At 40.7% G+C, this 16,806-nt stretch overlaps 1 protein-coding gene across 1 annotated transcript in view; it reads right to left on the reverse strand.

Moving 5' to 3' along the window:
• The window catches only part of PDE4D (phosphodiesterase 4D), an 896,187-nt gene that overhangs the window by 667,517 nt on the left and 211,864 nt on the right, over positions 1–16,806 (reverse strand). The gene's annotated exons all lie outside the window — the stretch shown is intronic.

The raw sequence follows: 16,806 nt of genomic DNA on the forward strand, positions 1-16,806 counted from the left end.
ACCTCGTCTTTCCCCTGTTCTAGCAGAAAAGGTTTTCAGATCTTCATCCCCAGAGTATCCCACACTTAATCACCAGCAATCCTCTGGAGTAGAAAAACTCAAGGCTGGATCTATACTATACTAAGATGCTACAGAGTAAAGCAGATTTCTGCACCTGCCTGGGACTCAGCCCCGTTCCAGAGGCTGGCCTGTAGCTGATGTCATCTTGGGCTTGGGAGTGCTAGGGGTGAAGTGCACGGGGAAGGGGACAGTGAGCGCCTTCCAGTGAGGCTGGGTGTCAGGCTAGGAGCTGTGCCTGAGCGCCAGCAGAAACTGCCCGTGTTGTTGCCAGTTAAGTTCTTCATGGGCCACGGTATCTCTCAGAAATGTTGGAAACCAGCTAAACTTCCCAAACCTCAAACTTTATTTTTTCCCTAAAGTGTCAGTTTCTTCCAAACACATGCTCTGTGTTTGGAGAAAATCCTGGAGAGCACAGATAATTCCTAAATCAGGCAAACAACCAGGAAAGCCTCTATAATCGGAGCCCAATAACTCCATATGGCAAATTTGACAGAAGTCTGCTCCGAAAGTCCCTCCTGAAAGCATTGGCTTGTGCCAACTTATACGAAAATCAAGGCAGTGCCAGTTTCTCTGCCCCAAAACCACCAAGATCAAATCATATTTTGAGCTGCTCAGCATTGTTTCTTAGGGCAAATACCAGAAGTACAAAAATATATCTCCTGTGTGGGACAGGAAGGTTCAAGTATTTTATTATAAACCTCTTATTTTATAATGTAAAATTAGGATCTTCATAATGATTGCAACAGGATGTTTTAAGATCCACTGGTGAACATCGTAAAGAGTGATTACCCAGAGGAAATCCAGGCTTAACTGAACTGTGAACGTGTCTGCAATGATAAAATCTGGTTGGTTTAATCCCTAAAGATATTTCCTCTTTTAAAGCCTTTATTTAAAATAATAATAATAAAGAGACACTGGTCATCTAATTACACAAAGAAAAAACCTTCAGTGGTAGATTATTGCTTTGGGATGTTCAATAGGTTAAATTAACTAATGCTTGTTTTTAATTTCACTTATTATCATTTCAAGTGAAGTTAGTGTTTAAAGAAATTAATGTAATGACAGAAGGTGTTATGAAAACCTACCTGTTACATTGTATCCACAGCACTCTTGTTGTTTGAGGCTAGAATCTGCTTTGTATTTAAGATTGCTAGTTTCATTAAAATCCATTATATTAGGTAGGCCGATATTCAATTAAGATAAACACATAGATACAAACATTAGAATATGTCTTTTTTATGTAAAGTTTTAACATCCACTAAAAACAATGTTCACAAATAATTTTTTACTGGCATAGGAAAGTATACTTCTAATGCTTAATGTTAAGTGCAGATCGCTAAACTCTAATTACATATACCATATGATCCCATTTTTTAAAAAAAAAGAGTGTGCATAGAAAAAATGGAAAATATATCCCCGTGTTAATAGTAAATAACCTTTAATGATGGGATTAAGAGGCAATAAAGCAAATCGAAACCAAGTGGTACTACTTCGCATCCGTTAGAATAGGTGCCATAAAAATATTTAAAAATAATGGATGAATACAAATATGATCTCTAAAGCAGAAAACACATAACTGTTTAGAATCTAAAATGTATTTAATTCATATCATTTGACAGAAGGCAGATGAGAGGAGTAAGAAAAAATAAATGTCTCATTAATGTAAACTTATAATAAACGGTCTTCTGGAAAACTACAAAAATTACAGATTGTGTTTTCAAGAAACAGACCTATATTTAATAGACATTATCTCTGGAGTATTGGATGGTACGGACTAGGGGATCAACACTTTTGTTTCATACTGTTAATGTAGGCGGCTAGGAGCTAACAAGAGAGAAGGGAGCTAGACTGGCTGAGCCTCACTGACTCTAGAAGTTTTAATCAGACTTAAGCCGGGAGTTACGGCTTCAGACAAGACACCCCAGGGAGAGCCGAATCCCAGGCAAGGGGATTAAGGTCTACAACCCCAACGTGCCACCTCCCCATAGGGAGGAAGGACAGGCCTTTCAATTTCCCCATCAGCCTCCCCAGGGAACCGCCTGTCTGGTCCCCAAAGATTTGGGGGGGGGGGCGGCGACGCACCGATAAAGGGGAAATTCCTCTGCTGGGTGCATGCACAGTAGGAGCCAAGCTGGCGACCACAGAAGGGAGGTATCTAGCCTGGGAAACGGGTCCAATTGTACGAGGGGATGAAATCCCAGAAGATCTGGGAAAGAGACTGGGTGGGGGGAGGGCTCCAGACAAGCCCACGAAGAGCCAGGAAAGAGGTCGGTTGGAAAGAAGGCGCACCCCTCCCCAAGCCTGAGGAAGTACAATCAAAGCTTAGCAAAGGCCCCTCCTGGCATCACCTGATTGCCCCTTGGGCAGCTGGCAGGCGCAGTCTGTCCGCGGCCGCTGCAGGGGCGCAGCTCCGGCCTCCAAGCCGGGGCGCAGCGGGGGCGCAGCCGGGGCGCAGCGGGGACCCAGAGACCACGGGGCGCTGGAGCCCAGGGTGGCGCAGCTCCGGTCGCATCCCGACCCTCCCGATGGGCACCTACGCTCAGCAGGCGCAGGACCTACCCACAGGGACACGGAGCTGAGCCACCGGGTCGTGGGTGCGACGCGGGGCCCCGGAGACAGTCCTTTGCGTTCCTTCCCGCGCCATAAACCGTAACCACTACCCGCCGCCCTCCCACGCGCGGGTCCCCTCGTGGCTCCGTGGAAGAGCCCCGTTTCCACCCGCCACAGTACAAATGTAAGCCACTGAGGCAGGCCTTTGATAATAAAAAGAAACATTTCTGAACTACTTAAACACTGAAGAGACATGGAGTTTAATTCCGGTAAAATACAAATAACTTGTAGAGAAAAGTTCATGTAGGAAAGTGCTCATTAAGCTCGTAGTTTGTATGCACCGGCTGCCAGAAAGCAGGAGTGTCACCCACAAGCTGCACTCATCTCTCTTATTTATATTAACTTACCTGCTTTAGATGATCTAAAGATGAGCTTCAGCCTGATTTTCTAAATGTCAAATTTCTTGAATTACAACCATGGGGTTTTGCCAGTGCTAAGGAAAACGGAAATGAATGTGCGTTTCAATTTTCTGTGAGCACTCTAAACCTCATAGAGTACAGACAAATGAGAGTTCCCAAAGGGTCTCTGAAGCATCGTGGTTTTTGTTAAGGATATCAACATTTTCCTCTCTGAGTTCTGCCTTTGAAGTTGGGCTTGTAGGTGGTTACCCCAGACAGCCAAGATTATTTAAGTATTCAGGATATTTGCTTCTGGATTTCTGTGGATTCCATTTTTAAAGTTAATTCTCTAAAACTCTGTATCTGGACTTTGTTTTGAAGTATTATGAGAGTAGAGTCTAACTTTTGTCTCAGCGATGTTTTAAAGAAGTAAATGCGTTACAGAATTAATACACAGTCATCATAGATAAGAGACAACTTTCTAAAATGCCAACTATAATGCCAGTTACTAACATTTTACCGCACCTCTCCCATTCACTCTCCCTCCCACTCAATCTCTCTTCCTCGCTGTCTTATTTCATGCACCTCTTTGTATGTGTGTATGCGTGTGGGAGGGTGGTTGCCACGTATGCCAACCAGCAAACGCAGCATTTTTACATGTTCACGTAATTAATCACCAAAGTTGACTCGTGAAGCAGAAATTATTCCCCCTACTTCAAAGACACTGAAAGGGGGACCTGGAGAGACGAGGGTACTGGAGACAGCGGGGTCAGTGCCTGGCAAATAGGCACGTGTGCATGAGGCCCGGCAATGCTAAGGTGCAGATTCTTCCTCAGTAAGTCTAGGAGGCGCCCAGGATCCCCCCTTCCAACCGCCTCCAGGTGACGCTGAGGCTGATTCTGAGGGTCCATGGATCACACTTTCAATAGCAAGAACAAAGATGACAACTAAACAGGGGCACGTGAGCTACAGCTAGGTCTTTAGACGCCTGTTTCTTTCCACTCCTCTGAGCTTCCTCTAGCTGCTGTGGGCACACACCTGTGCTTGTCCTTCTAGAAAGGTCCCAACCTGAAAGAAATTCCAGTTTCTCAAGCGCCACCTCTGTTTACAAGGATAACAGAGTAACAAATACTTTAAAAATCTGAAAGTGAAACTGAGTGATGAAAAGAAAACCAGAAGAGAAACAACAAAGGGCTCATACCACATACAAAGCTCCAAGAACACTTTCTGAGGAGGCTTATGGAAGTCCCACCAGGGAAACTGATTCTTACAGAAGACCAGAGAATTGCCTTCCAAAGAAAACCCAGAGGGGCTGAAATCTTCCATCCGTATTTCAGAACCTACCCATTCTATAAATACAGAACATTCACAATTATTTCTCAGATCGATGCCTATTGTGGATGTCTTTGAAACAAGAACATTCTATTCCTATAATCTTACATCTGACGTATTCTTAGGAGACAGGAAGAAGAAATTATCAGCATTCAGTATGAGACTAGCAGTTTTTAACAGCAAGTCTGGAAAGGAAGGGCATTTGTTTCAAACAAATACATCTTTTTTAGTCACGCAATTATGGTATCTACAAAAGACTTAATTTGAACTTGACAAAAGTAATTATTTTAAACTGTGAGTCAAGTGTTCTAGGCCACTGCCCTCGGAATGAACAAGAGTTGCCTATGATTCAGGCCATTTTTTTCTGGTTTGCTCACTAAACTATGACAACTGCAGGACATGTCATAGCTTAGGACTGAAGGATCAGGTGAGAATTATCCTTCCACCTCCAATATGAGGCCGAAACCCAGTGAGAAAACGTGATTGAACACAGGGCTCATAATTCCAGTTTAATACCACTGTTTCCTGGTAATATGTGAGAATCACATCATTTTTAGCTGAAACTTTAGAGATTAACTCACCCCCTGCTCTTGACAATGACTTTATTCTTGTTTTTGCTTATCAAAAGTGGAAGATAATGAATGATATTTTTCGTTTGGCATTGGAACTCTACACACAGATATGTCTTTGCTCTTACAGTTTTCTGAGCCATTATGAAGGTCGTATATATAATATCGGTGAGGAAAAGACTGTCTGCGAGATAATTCTTTTAGCAGAAGAAAAATAAAGTCAGCATTAAATGTCATATTAATGTGGGGGAAGAAAAGTATTTCTGTAGGAGCCCGTTGCTCCCATCGAGTGAGACAGTTGAAGCATAACTCTCCCAAACATCAGTGAGAGCCTAAGCCTTGCCGTGGTGAGTCCTTGAAAGGCCATCCCCTGAACAGTGGAGAACACGGTCATAGTAGTGGCAGGTAATTTTGTAATAACCTCACTCCATTACCGATGTGGCACTGGATAAATACCCCGAGACCTTTTCCTCTCTTCATGGGATTTCATATTTAATTTGCATAATGTGCCTAAGAAGAAAAATAATAGATCTGTCTGAAATTTCAACTGAAGTAAATCATGGGGGGAAATGCAGAAGCAGGCATCTCCCTAAAGATATACTACAATACAGGGGAAATCAAACTTCTATTTAAAAGAATCTTGACTATCTAGCCTTCTTATAAAAGTATTCTTCAAAAAAAGCCTATTTCAAAGAAAATGGGTCTTCATAAGATTTCTTTTTTACAACTCCCCCAGTTGGTAAAAGGTAGGTGTACTTCATTTAATGTAACAGCTCTTGAGCATCACAGATTGGGAAATACGAGGAATTCTTACCTAAGGGTAAGAATTTCTCCTGTATAAGAATCATGGTTTCCCAGATAATCTCCTTGTCACCTGTCATATTCTAAAACTTATTCCAGAATTCAGAATCAAGAAATACCCAGCAAGGGTGCTAAGTTGGTGACCACCTGAGAGCCGACAGAAACTAGGTTGCCTTTAGAATGATTGCTGAGGATGCCCTCATGGCTTCGGTCTCTCTGAACTTACACATCATGTATCTGCCGAGAGCAGGGACCCTCTGCACCCTGCCTGCTATAAAGAACAATAATTTGTTGTTATTGTTGTGTTTCCTTGGAAATCATATTTGTTTCTTTATCTGGCTTTGGGGTGATTTACTGGGGCCTTCCTAACTCCAGAGGAGTTATTCTTTATTCTGTTTTTAACAATTCTAGTTCCCAACATACATCAAAGGCTGTTATAGTTTAATGATATATGAAAAAGAATATGTGAATTTTCTTCAATTCAAACTTCATTTCTGAATATGAGAGGGATTATAAATAAATTATGACTAAAAGCTACCAGGTTTATCTCCCTGATGAGCAAGTCCATTTCTGAATCAATATTTATTTTTGAGAACTATCGACTACTAACAAGGACTAGTAATATTTCAAAAGATGGAACTCTTGAAGCCATTTCTCCATGGGTTTGATGTACCAATAAATCTATCAGCCAGTCTGTTTCTAAGACTCCTTAAACTTGTGCTAAGGGGCATGGGTGGGGAAGATCTATAAGCATCAAATGAACCTCCTAACTAGTTACCCCAAAGATGAGAATTTTAAAAAGATGAAGGAAGGGAGGAAGGAAGGAAGGTTTCTATTTGGAACTCTTTTTCCATACAAAAACAAATATTTCAATGATTCTGAGTTGCATTTTGGCCCATGATAAGAAACACATACATTTCATAGATAGATATTTGAGAGGTGAATGTTCTCCTTCTACATCTGCGAAGCTGCTAAGACTAACCTTGGGATTCCTTATTGATGCTCTGAGTTGAACTCTGAACTATGATGTTTATTTGAAACAAAGGGACTGGAAAGCCTAGAATTTCCCTCTGTCTCACGTTCCTGTGGTAGCATGCATCATTTCCCCATCCTTGTATCTGCATTCTTTGCCATGTAACTTTGCTGTCACCTCCCAACAAGAATTGGAGAAACTTCACCACCCTTTAACTTTGCCTGCAGCCATAGGATGTCAGCAAATGTAGGGAAAGAGGCTTGAAAGAATGCTTGTATCTTAGCTTGTTTCCTTCTACCTTGACTATATCTATGCATTTACCCAGGAAAATTCCATGGTTCCAGGAGGAAGGTGAGAGAGAGATGGAATAGAGCCATCCCCTGCCTACACAGATGTTGAGTCTAGCTGACATTCGCAGAGCTAGGCACAAGTTCAACATAGATCAGCTCAACACCAGCTGACCATCAGATTTGTTAGAAATAATAAATAATTGTTGTTTTAAGCCACAGTAATAGCTAACTGATAAACTCTCTTGCTGCCTTCATAGTGGGGAATCTAAGAAAATTGGTCAATTTTTCTAGGGGTATCAGTCTCAGTGGGACATCACAGCTCTTTGCCAAAGCAAAGACTCACTCAGGTGAAACAATGAGAGGAAAGGGTGAATTTTTTTTTATAAGAGTCTTGATGAGGGACTAGTATATGCTGGCGAATATCAATGGAGACTCCAAAATAAATATTATACAAGTACTAAAGCTATATTGAAACATATGCTTTGATAGTAAGAAATAATTGTTACAAAGTCATTAGTATTGTTACTTGTGAAGGCAACTGAAAACATGTATTGTTTAAACTGATACCATTACAATCTTTAGTAAGTGCCTGTCTTTCCCAAACAGGTAAGAAATGCATCATTTATTTCCTGGGGAGAACCAATTCAAGTAAAATTTCAGGCTAACAGATGCCAAACAAGAACCTATTTGTCAGTAATTGCCACCTAGATATTTTTTTTATAAAGACACGAGAGTTGACTCTCATTTCTCAGCTTTGCTTTTACTGCTTGCTAATGGACAGTTTTATGTTTGATGTTGAAGCAGGAAATGCAAGAATAAAGAGGGGGCATTTCTAATGGACACACTGCATCCATTCATACTATTTTTACCATCTCCACCCCCTTCTGTCTGACAAGGCCTCTGAAAGAAATCCCTGTTGAGAGGCATTCAAAAGTACAGTTAGTCCTCACTTAACACTGTCAATAGGTTCTTGGAAAGTATGACTTTAAGTGAAACAATGTATAATAAAACCAATTTTACCATAGGCTAATTGATATAAATGAATTAAGTTCAAACAGCATATTTCTGGTCACAAAACCATCAACAAACTTCTAAATAAAGACCCCAAACACTTCTAATATTAAACATTGAAATAAATGTGATCTATACACACATTTAAGAAAGATTAATAAAAGCAAGTAAGATAGTAGACACACCAATTCACCTAATGTGCACGCACGTCTTTGGGAGGTGGGAGGAAACTGAAGAAAACCCACTCTGATGGGGGAATGTGCACACTCTACACTCTACAGTGGCCCTGGCTGGGAAATGATTTTTTTCCTCATTGAATTTATAACAAAAGGACTCTAAATGAAACAACATGATTCTAGGGCTTGCTGTAATTCCAAGCACTTCGAATGATAGCAGGTGTTCTTGCTTTAGCAACTCTCCAAAGAAAAATACTAAGAGTAATTTTCTATATAAGGCAAGATTATTTTCTGATTTTTTGAAAGGATATGTAATAAAGTTTTTAAAACAGGATGATAAATAACCAGCTAAGTTTTACCAGATTTCATAAAAATAAATTGAAATCAACTTCTTTAATTTGTGCTAAAAGCATGAATTTTGTTTCCACTGGTGGATAACGCAGTGTGGTTAGCGATACCACGGTGAGACTCCACACAAGCGAGGCACTAATGGAGATGCCACTTGGAGCACAGGTGACCAAAGAGGATGACATACTGAGTCTGGCTGCAAGAGTTTATCGGGTTCAGTTTGGGTTCCTAGAAGACATGGATCAAGTTTCAGGCCTGATGGAGTTTACAAACTTGTCCTCTAAAAGTATGATGACTGCTGCTAAAGGTAGGCATGCGGAGATTATAGTTGGAGAGGCCAGAATCTTGAGCCCCACAGCATTTGGGAAAGATGGGATGTTTGATACGTTGAGTCATGGGTGGCTTCAACTTGATAGGCACAATGAAAGTAAGAAGAGTAAAGGAGAAGCCAAGGAGATATTAGCGACAGTTACAGGGACTTGCAGAATAAGGGGGAGGCAGGCTGTGATGGTCTCAGTGAATTAGGGATAATGGGTCACATTTCAAAAAAAAAGAAGAGAGAAGGCTCTGGTAGTTTTTTACTGTGGGGACAGATAATTTATACAGAAGATGCATTAATGGGGATGAGTTTGGGGTCCATGGAGAGGGATTCTGTGAAGTAGACGAATGCATAAGCTTGAAAACTTGAGACATTGAAATGACTAACTGGTTACTGATTTGTCATCAAGCAAAGGATGCAATGAGATTTAATTAAGAACACTCTCTTCTTAACTGAGAAATTCTACCAGATGTAGGCAATCTTTACCTTTTTCCACATACACACACTCCACTGAGTTTTATTTTTAACTAAATATGTTATATAATAAGGAACAATCATTTTACTTATTGAAGTTAACAGTTAATATTGTTAGTAATAATTAATATTTAACTTAGTGACATTTATGCTAATTGCTGAACAGACCATTCAAATGAATCACTTTTAAAGTATATAATTTCATAATAAAAATAGGTTTAAAACCTATATGACCATATTCTGATCAAAAACTGAAAATGAAATATGAGAATCACATTTAACTAGCTTTTAGTAACAAAGTAATGATAAGTGATACGTGTAAATATAATTGCTAGTAAAAGATAAACTCAGCATCCTCTAAAGAACCCAAACTACAATCTTCTTTTTTATTCTAAACTTATTTTAAATTCAGAAAATAACCTATATTTAATTTAGCAATATTTTTAGTAGAAATTTTGGAATCAAGAAGTCCAATTCATTTTTTAACCTAGCAACAATTTACTGAGTTACCCTCTTTTTTTTCTCTTTTTCTTTTAATAAAGCCTAAAGCAGACTTAGCTGGAAGACTTACCAAATCAGTTTATTGGTCAGTTAATAGATAAAAATGCTGAAATGCTAAGTAGATTTCTATTTCTCAGTATGGTTACTGAATCTCCCCCATTTCCCAAATTATCAGTTCAATTCACTAAATTAAATCAAACAACCATTCAAACCTATGGGGAAATAATCAGTTTGAGTGGCATTTCAATTGCATGGAGAAAGGGGGAGGAGAGGGGTAACTAAATGCTCCATTTTTCAGAACATCTGCCTTCTTGTTCTATGGCTAATGTTTTTTCTTCCTAGTCTCTGCTCTCCTCTCATAGTGTTGGGCACTGACTTCACCCTGTGAAAACATATGTTGCAAAGAGTTTTCCTTCTACCTCTGCATTGCGACTCCCCGGGGAAGATCCTTGTTAAAAATGCAGATTCTCAAACTCAGAGATGGAAAACTGTGAGTGTGGGGGTCTGAATCTGCATTTTAAAAAATGCTGTGAAAGCTTGGTGAAATCAGGGCTGTTTTCCTGCTGATCAGAGACTTAACCGAAATAAGAGAAGAGCTGGCAAAGGCCTGACTAGAGCCACCCTAGACAAACTAGTAAAGTAGTCCAGGCTTTGACTTTCACTCTCAGTTCATCTTAGAGTTTATTTAAAGCAGCATGCTTGCCTGCTTGTGAGTTGGGGGGCCCTGAGTTTGTGGCTTCCCTTCTCACTGCCCAGAGGACCACTTGACCCTACAAGCAGCTGAACATAATGCCCACACTCCTGAATGCAATGCCCACCTGGCTATGCCTTGTTTCCCAGGACGTTTCCAAGACTTTATGTCCCTAGGTCATCAAAATAATTTCTGTTTTGTTGCTTTACTTTAGAGCCAATGTGTATAAGCTTTGACCAGCTAACAAATTTTAAGCCGTCAAGGGGTTCACTAAGTTTCAATGACATTTAATATTTTTATGCAGAAGTAATATTTGTTAAAATAGAATTGGAAAACTCAGAAAAAATGAAGGAAAAAAGTCTTACATAATCTGACTAGTCACGAGCACCCTCTGCTTATTCTGACTGCTATACTATGTATGCATTTATTTTCGACATGTTGTATGTGTCTGTGTCTGCAGCACAGGGTACTGTTTTAGCCCCCACCTCTGGAACCAGGCTGGCTGAATTTGAATTCTGGCTCTGCCACCTGGGGAAAATTACATGACCTCTCTATACTTCAGTCTTCACATCTGCAAAATGGGGATACTAATAAGACCTACTCATGAGGTAGTTATAAGCACAAATGTGGGTGCTTTTAGCCACGGTGTACACTGTGGTTCTCTAGGGTTGGCTGCCTGGATTTGATCTCAGCTCCACCTAGTAGATTTATTACTGTGGAAAACTTTCTTGGCTTCTCTGTGCCTCTGTTTCCTTATCAGTAACCAAAGGAACTCATGGAGAAACACAAATAAAAGGTCAGATGATATGCTGTTTTACAGCTCCTGTGTTGTTGGAACTGAAAAGAGCAAGGGAGAATTATGAACTAGTGATTTTAGACAAATTTGCCATGTCTGTTCTTAGGCTACCATCGTTTTCTCCACTATGATCAACTTCCATATTACTGTTTAATTACCTAAAAAAATTTTACTAAAAAGTCTATTTTTCCCCCTTAAGGAAAGAGAAGCTAAACTCTTATCAGGTTCTCAAGAGAATCCATGAACCAAGCACCGTTAAGAACTATTGTGCATTAGATGATCCCCTTGCTCCAAAATTCAATAATTTTAAGTCTTACATAACCTATTTTCAAAACCTATTCTGCTTTAATATTTCTGCTAAAATTATATCACACTTACTCCAAACAGGTGCACCCAATACAAAATTCCCTGAGACTTTAGTGCTTGGTCAGGTTCTGACACATGGACTGCCAGAGTTTGGAAAACTAACTTCAGAAGCTATTTCCTTTTACCAAAGCCAGATATAATGCTCTCTCTGTCATTTATCTATCTGAAAAATACTATATCATTTTGTTTTATTAAAATGTTTCTATTTTTCTAATTTAGGTCTAAAACAATATTTTAGAAGAAATTGTGTATGCGTTCAGTATAGAAAATATTCCCATGGCTCAAAGTTTTGTAAATCACTACTCCAAATATCACTAAATAACAGCTTTTAACTAAGGAGCCTGAAAGTCTTGGCTTCACTTTAATAAGCATAAGCTTGCCTCCACCAAGGCCAGTCAGTTCACCCAAACCACCAGTGGGCTAATTTATCGCTGTAGGCATTATATTCTGCGCACTTCTTCTGTCTTCATCATTTAACTGGGTTTACCCTCTAAGTATACATTTTATTTTGATAGTGACTTCTGTCCATTGCCCTGAGCTCTGATGGGAACTGTAACAAACGTAAGGTATATTTTAGTTCCCTAAGTACCAAATTTTTTAGCATAGGTTCTTTTTTTTTTTTTAACATAACATTCTGTGATAGTGTCGGCATTGTGTCTAGGGGGGCCTTTTGCCAGTCCTGGAAAATCTACATTATTTTAAAAATATCCCTCAGTGACACTGATGAAACCCAAAAGACCTGTAAGGATGAAAGCGATGATGTGGCTTAGAAACCCTGACTGGTCCCTGGAAGGGTGAATCACTGGGCCGTGCTCCGCGTGCAGTGCTCAAGGGAACAGCACGCAGTACAGCGCATTCTTCTGCACTGGCAGGAGCTGGAATGAGCCAGAATATCCTCCTCTTAGAGGCTCTTCAGAAAGGATTTGCTTTCTGTCCAATAACCTCATGGTTCGAGCAGGGCAGCAGCGGGCTTCAGCGGGGCGTGTGCACGAACCTTCCTCAGATGTCTTAGATGAGCCATGCGCCAGAGGAGGCTAAGCAATGGGCGGCTGAGAGTCTGACATCGTACAGAGTTCAAAAACTTTAATCCAACCTGGTAGAAGCTTTAAAATGTTCAAATATGCGCACAAGTCCGAAACATGTGATTTTGCAATTGAAATTGTAAAATGTGTGGCCATTTCCCCCCCCCCCCCTCCCCCTTTGGTTGTAACGTGAATGTGAGAGAGACGTACTATAAATTGATTCTGACAAATGCTTTCATTTATTCATTTGAAAGAGAGAGAGAGGAAGAGGCTGAAGGGGGGGGACGGGGAGAGAGAGAGAGAGAGAGAGAGAAGCATTGATTTGCCGTTGCACTTAGCTATGCATTCATCGGTTGCTTGTATGTGCCTGGCGGGGGGATCGAAGCAGCAACCTCGGAGCATGGGAAAGACGCTCTAACCAACTCGACCACAGTACCTGGCCAGGGCCATTCTGACAAATGCTTTCAAACACCTGTCCAATCAGTCAACACTTTAAAGTAGTACCTTCCTAAATTAAACTGGTGCTACTTTATACTTCATTTTCCCTTCTGCCCTCTCCCAAGGATTCAGTGTTGGCTAATGATTAATTGTCACGTAAAGGGGCGTTTCAGTGTGCTTCGCACTCAGCCCTGCACATTTGCAGCGCGTGTGCCTGTGTCTACGAAAGCCCACAGGCTGCCCTCTGAGCCTGCCGGTTATTCCTGGTGGTGCCATTTCCCTCCTAGCTCCACGGGAGTAACAAGCCCAACAGACTGGCAGAATGTTTCCCCTTGGATGCCTGCGGAGCGTGCCCTTTGGATAATGATTCCAGCCACGCCCTGCGGGGTTTGTTCCTTTGTGATGAGGGAAAGAGGTGGCCCTGCGGCGAGGATTTGCTGGTTCAGGCTGATAGGTGACCTCGCTCCCACTAGGCTCCCCGTGGACCCCACTCAGCGCTGAGCAGGCCGCTGGCAGGCTGCTGCGGAGGTCGGTGCCCGGCCCAGCGGCCAACCTTGTCAGTGAATGGCAGCCCCCTCCAGGTCACCTAACACCCCCTCCCTGGAGCAGGCTGGGCAAGAAAGGATAACCACCTTGTTATCAGGCAGAGGCGGCACCCCGAGGCTTTCCGTGAAATCGCCTGTTCTCTGCGCGTCCCTGGGGGCGAATTTGTGAGATATCTGCAACACCAGGGTGAGTGCTCAAGGCCCGGAGCAGGTGGCCTTTAAAGCTTCAGTGAACGATTCACATGGAAAACATTTCTTAGAATTCTTCAGTAATAAAACATAAAAGCAAGCTGAATTTAACTGGTAATGTGGATTTTCTCTTTAAAAAACTACCTTTAAATGACATAAATGGCAAATATATTTTGATTATTCTTGTATGTAGAGTAAATAATCACAATAATTTAAAGGCTCTGAGTGCAATTAAGGCTCTGGGGCTTAATCCCAGCTACTGTAAAACCTGCAGAGGTGCCAGGGTGCTCGGGGCCTTTGCTGCAGCTGCCGGGGAGTCGGGAGGACCTGGGCTCTCCTCCCCACACCAGCAGCTCCTCAAATCCCAAGGAAATGTCTAATGTTCTGACTAACACTTCATAAATCACTCTTGTGTTGAAACAGGGTGAATATATTACACCTACATTGTCACCTAAATTGTAATTTCTTTACATTTTTACGTGAACCCCACTATTTCACTTTTCCTACATCTGACTTTAGATGGTGGCCACTCCCTATGAGGTAACTATGATAAACTATGACGCATCCGGCGCCCTCTCCCGCCCGCCTTCACGTGCCTTCTCTGCTTTGATTCCTCCACTGCACGGTGGGCTCTGCTCTCGTCACAGATGAGGAAACTGACCACCAGAGAAACAAAGGGACACTACAGACACACAAGTGGGGTGTGTGTGGTGCACAAAGGCAACCTGAGCTGCTCAGACACGTGACTGCTGCTAGCACAGGCTGCCAGTGCCGTCAGGTCACCTGGCTTCCTTTAAGTACTTCGTATGCTCTTTAACTCTGAGATACTAATAATTTACTGTGGAGCAAGCTTATGCTTAAGAAAGGGCATTAAATCAACAATTCTACTTTCAATCTCCACTGTCTTCTTGATCATTGCGCCATTTGTTTAGAACAGTTGAAAACGTTAAATAATGACAATTAACTATATTTTGCCAGAAAACCGCTTAAACATTTTGCAGCAGAGTGAACTCATATTTATTCCTTCATTTTTATTGTTTACTGAGCCCATTAGTATCCTAATTCTCTCTCATTATACTATAAGTTTCATCAGCATCTACTCTAGCTAAAGCAATATTTTCCCCTAGGTGCTGAGGCATAATTGTTGAATCCAAAATATCACACTCTAGTAAAAAAGGAATAAATGGTAATTCCATCACAGACAAGAAATGCTTTTTTTTTTTTTTTTTTTTTTTTTTTTAAATTCCAAAAATATGTTGGGGAAACAGAACCCAGGGAGAAATTGCTTATTCCATCCCAGATAAAACCCAGCATAAAGGAGATATCAAACATTTATGCAAATTTACATACAAAAGTACATGAAAATACAGCAAAGCTCTAGGATAAGCAATATCTCTAAAACATAAATAGCCATTCCTTCCTTCTCAAAGTCCTTGATTTTGAGGAGTCTCTGGAGCATAGATGACAAGCAAAACTGAAATTGTCACGATCCGCTCAATCAAGAGCCTCTTCAACAAGTGTCCATAGGGAGTAAACAATGTCTAATGAGGTTTTAGGATGATTTGTTAGACTCAAGTTTCCATCAGACAAAGTTCTTTAATTATGACCCCCCCCCCTTTGAGACTAAGCAGTGTTTTCCTATCTTAAAAAATTTCCCCCTAAGTACACATGAGTTCATAAGGCAAAAAGTAAAGGCTGCCTCCACTCCTTAAAGATAACTTGCAAAGTAAATTGAACAAGATGGCAAGGGTCATCTATCTCTGGAATCCTTGGGACTCTTCTGATTTCAGGGAATAGGACAGGAAGCTAACTTAATGGAGGTGTGCAGAGGGAGAAGGGTCTGAGGGGAGGAGCATGAGACGAGGCCCTCGGAGCTGGGGTGGAAGGTCTGGAAGAGCGCACTGCTGTGACCTGGAAATAGTTTAAAAACATCCTACGTGAAACGAGTACACATTTTTAGAAACAAATGGGCTCCGGTGAAATAGATGAGATGAACATATTGTTCCATTTCCCTTCAGCTAATAACAACAAAGAAAGATCAACCTCATTCATAAAAATTAAAATTAAAACTACAATTAAATGTCACTTTTTACTTATCTAGCAAGTACTAAAATTTTTATAGTGTACTATATTATAAAATATACTGAGAATAAATAAAATTAGCCATGGGAGGGTACATTTGGTATAACATTTTGGAGGACAATTTGGTGATCCATATCAAATTAAAAAATATCTTTTCCTCTGACTTAGAAATTTCATCCTCAAATATTAATTTACTTCATATGCACAAATAATTATGTAAAAGAATAGCCATTGCAGCACTAGCTAATGGCAAAAGAAACAACCTAACCATCTCCCAACAGGAGACTGATGAAATGAACTGTATCTCATCCATATGATGGACTAGCCTGCAACTGTTGCAAGTAATGTGGTATCTACATGCACAGTTGGCAATCAATTTCCCTGCTATACCATTAAGGGAAATAAGCAAGAAGCAAAATGGGTTCCACTAGCTCCTTGCATTTAGGTGAACACATCAAACGTACCTGTCAGGAAATGCATAGACAGAAGCTGTCATCTGGAAAGGGCAGTGAAAAATTGAGAGATTGGGGGGCAGGGGATTTACTATTCACGAGTATCTTTTGATACTGAAGAGATTTTTATTCGTGTGCTTGTATTACCTATTCAAACTGATTGTATTACCTATTCAATCTTTTAGAAAAGACTACGAAAGGAAAAGTTATCTAAAAAGAGTCAGGTTGCAAAGTCAGGTAGATGTGGCTTCGTTGTATCAATAAGATGGCTCTGAGAAGTGGTTCTCAAACATCTTGGTCTGCGGATCTTTTCACAGTGTTAAAAAATATGGAAGACCCAAAGAATTTTTTGTCTTTGTGAAATATTTCCGATATTAAAATGTGAAACTAGACCATTTAAAATACTTATTTACTAATTCATTT

The sequence above is a fragment of the Miniopterus natalensis genome, chromosome 3 (genome assembly GCF_054644295.1).
Source record: "Miniopterus natalensis isolate mMinNat1 chromosome 3, mMinNat1.hap1, whole genome shotgun sequence".
Lineage (NCBI taxonomy): Eukaryota > Metazoa > Chordata > Mammalia > Chiroptera > Miniopteridae > Miniopterus > Miniopterus natalensis.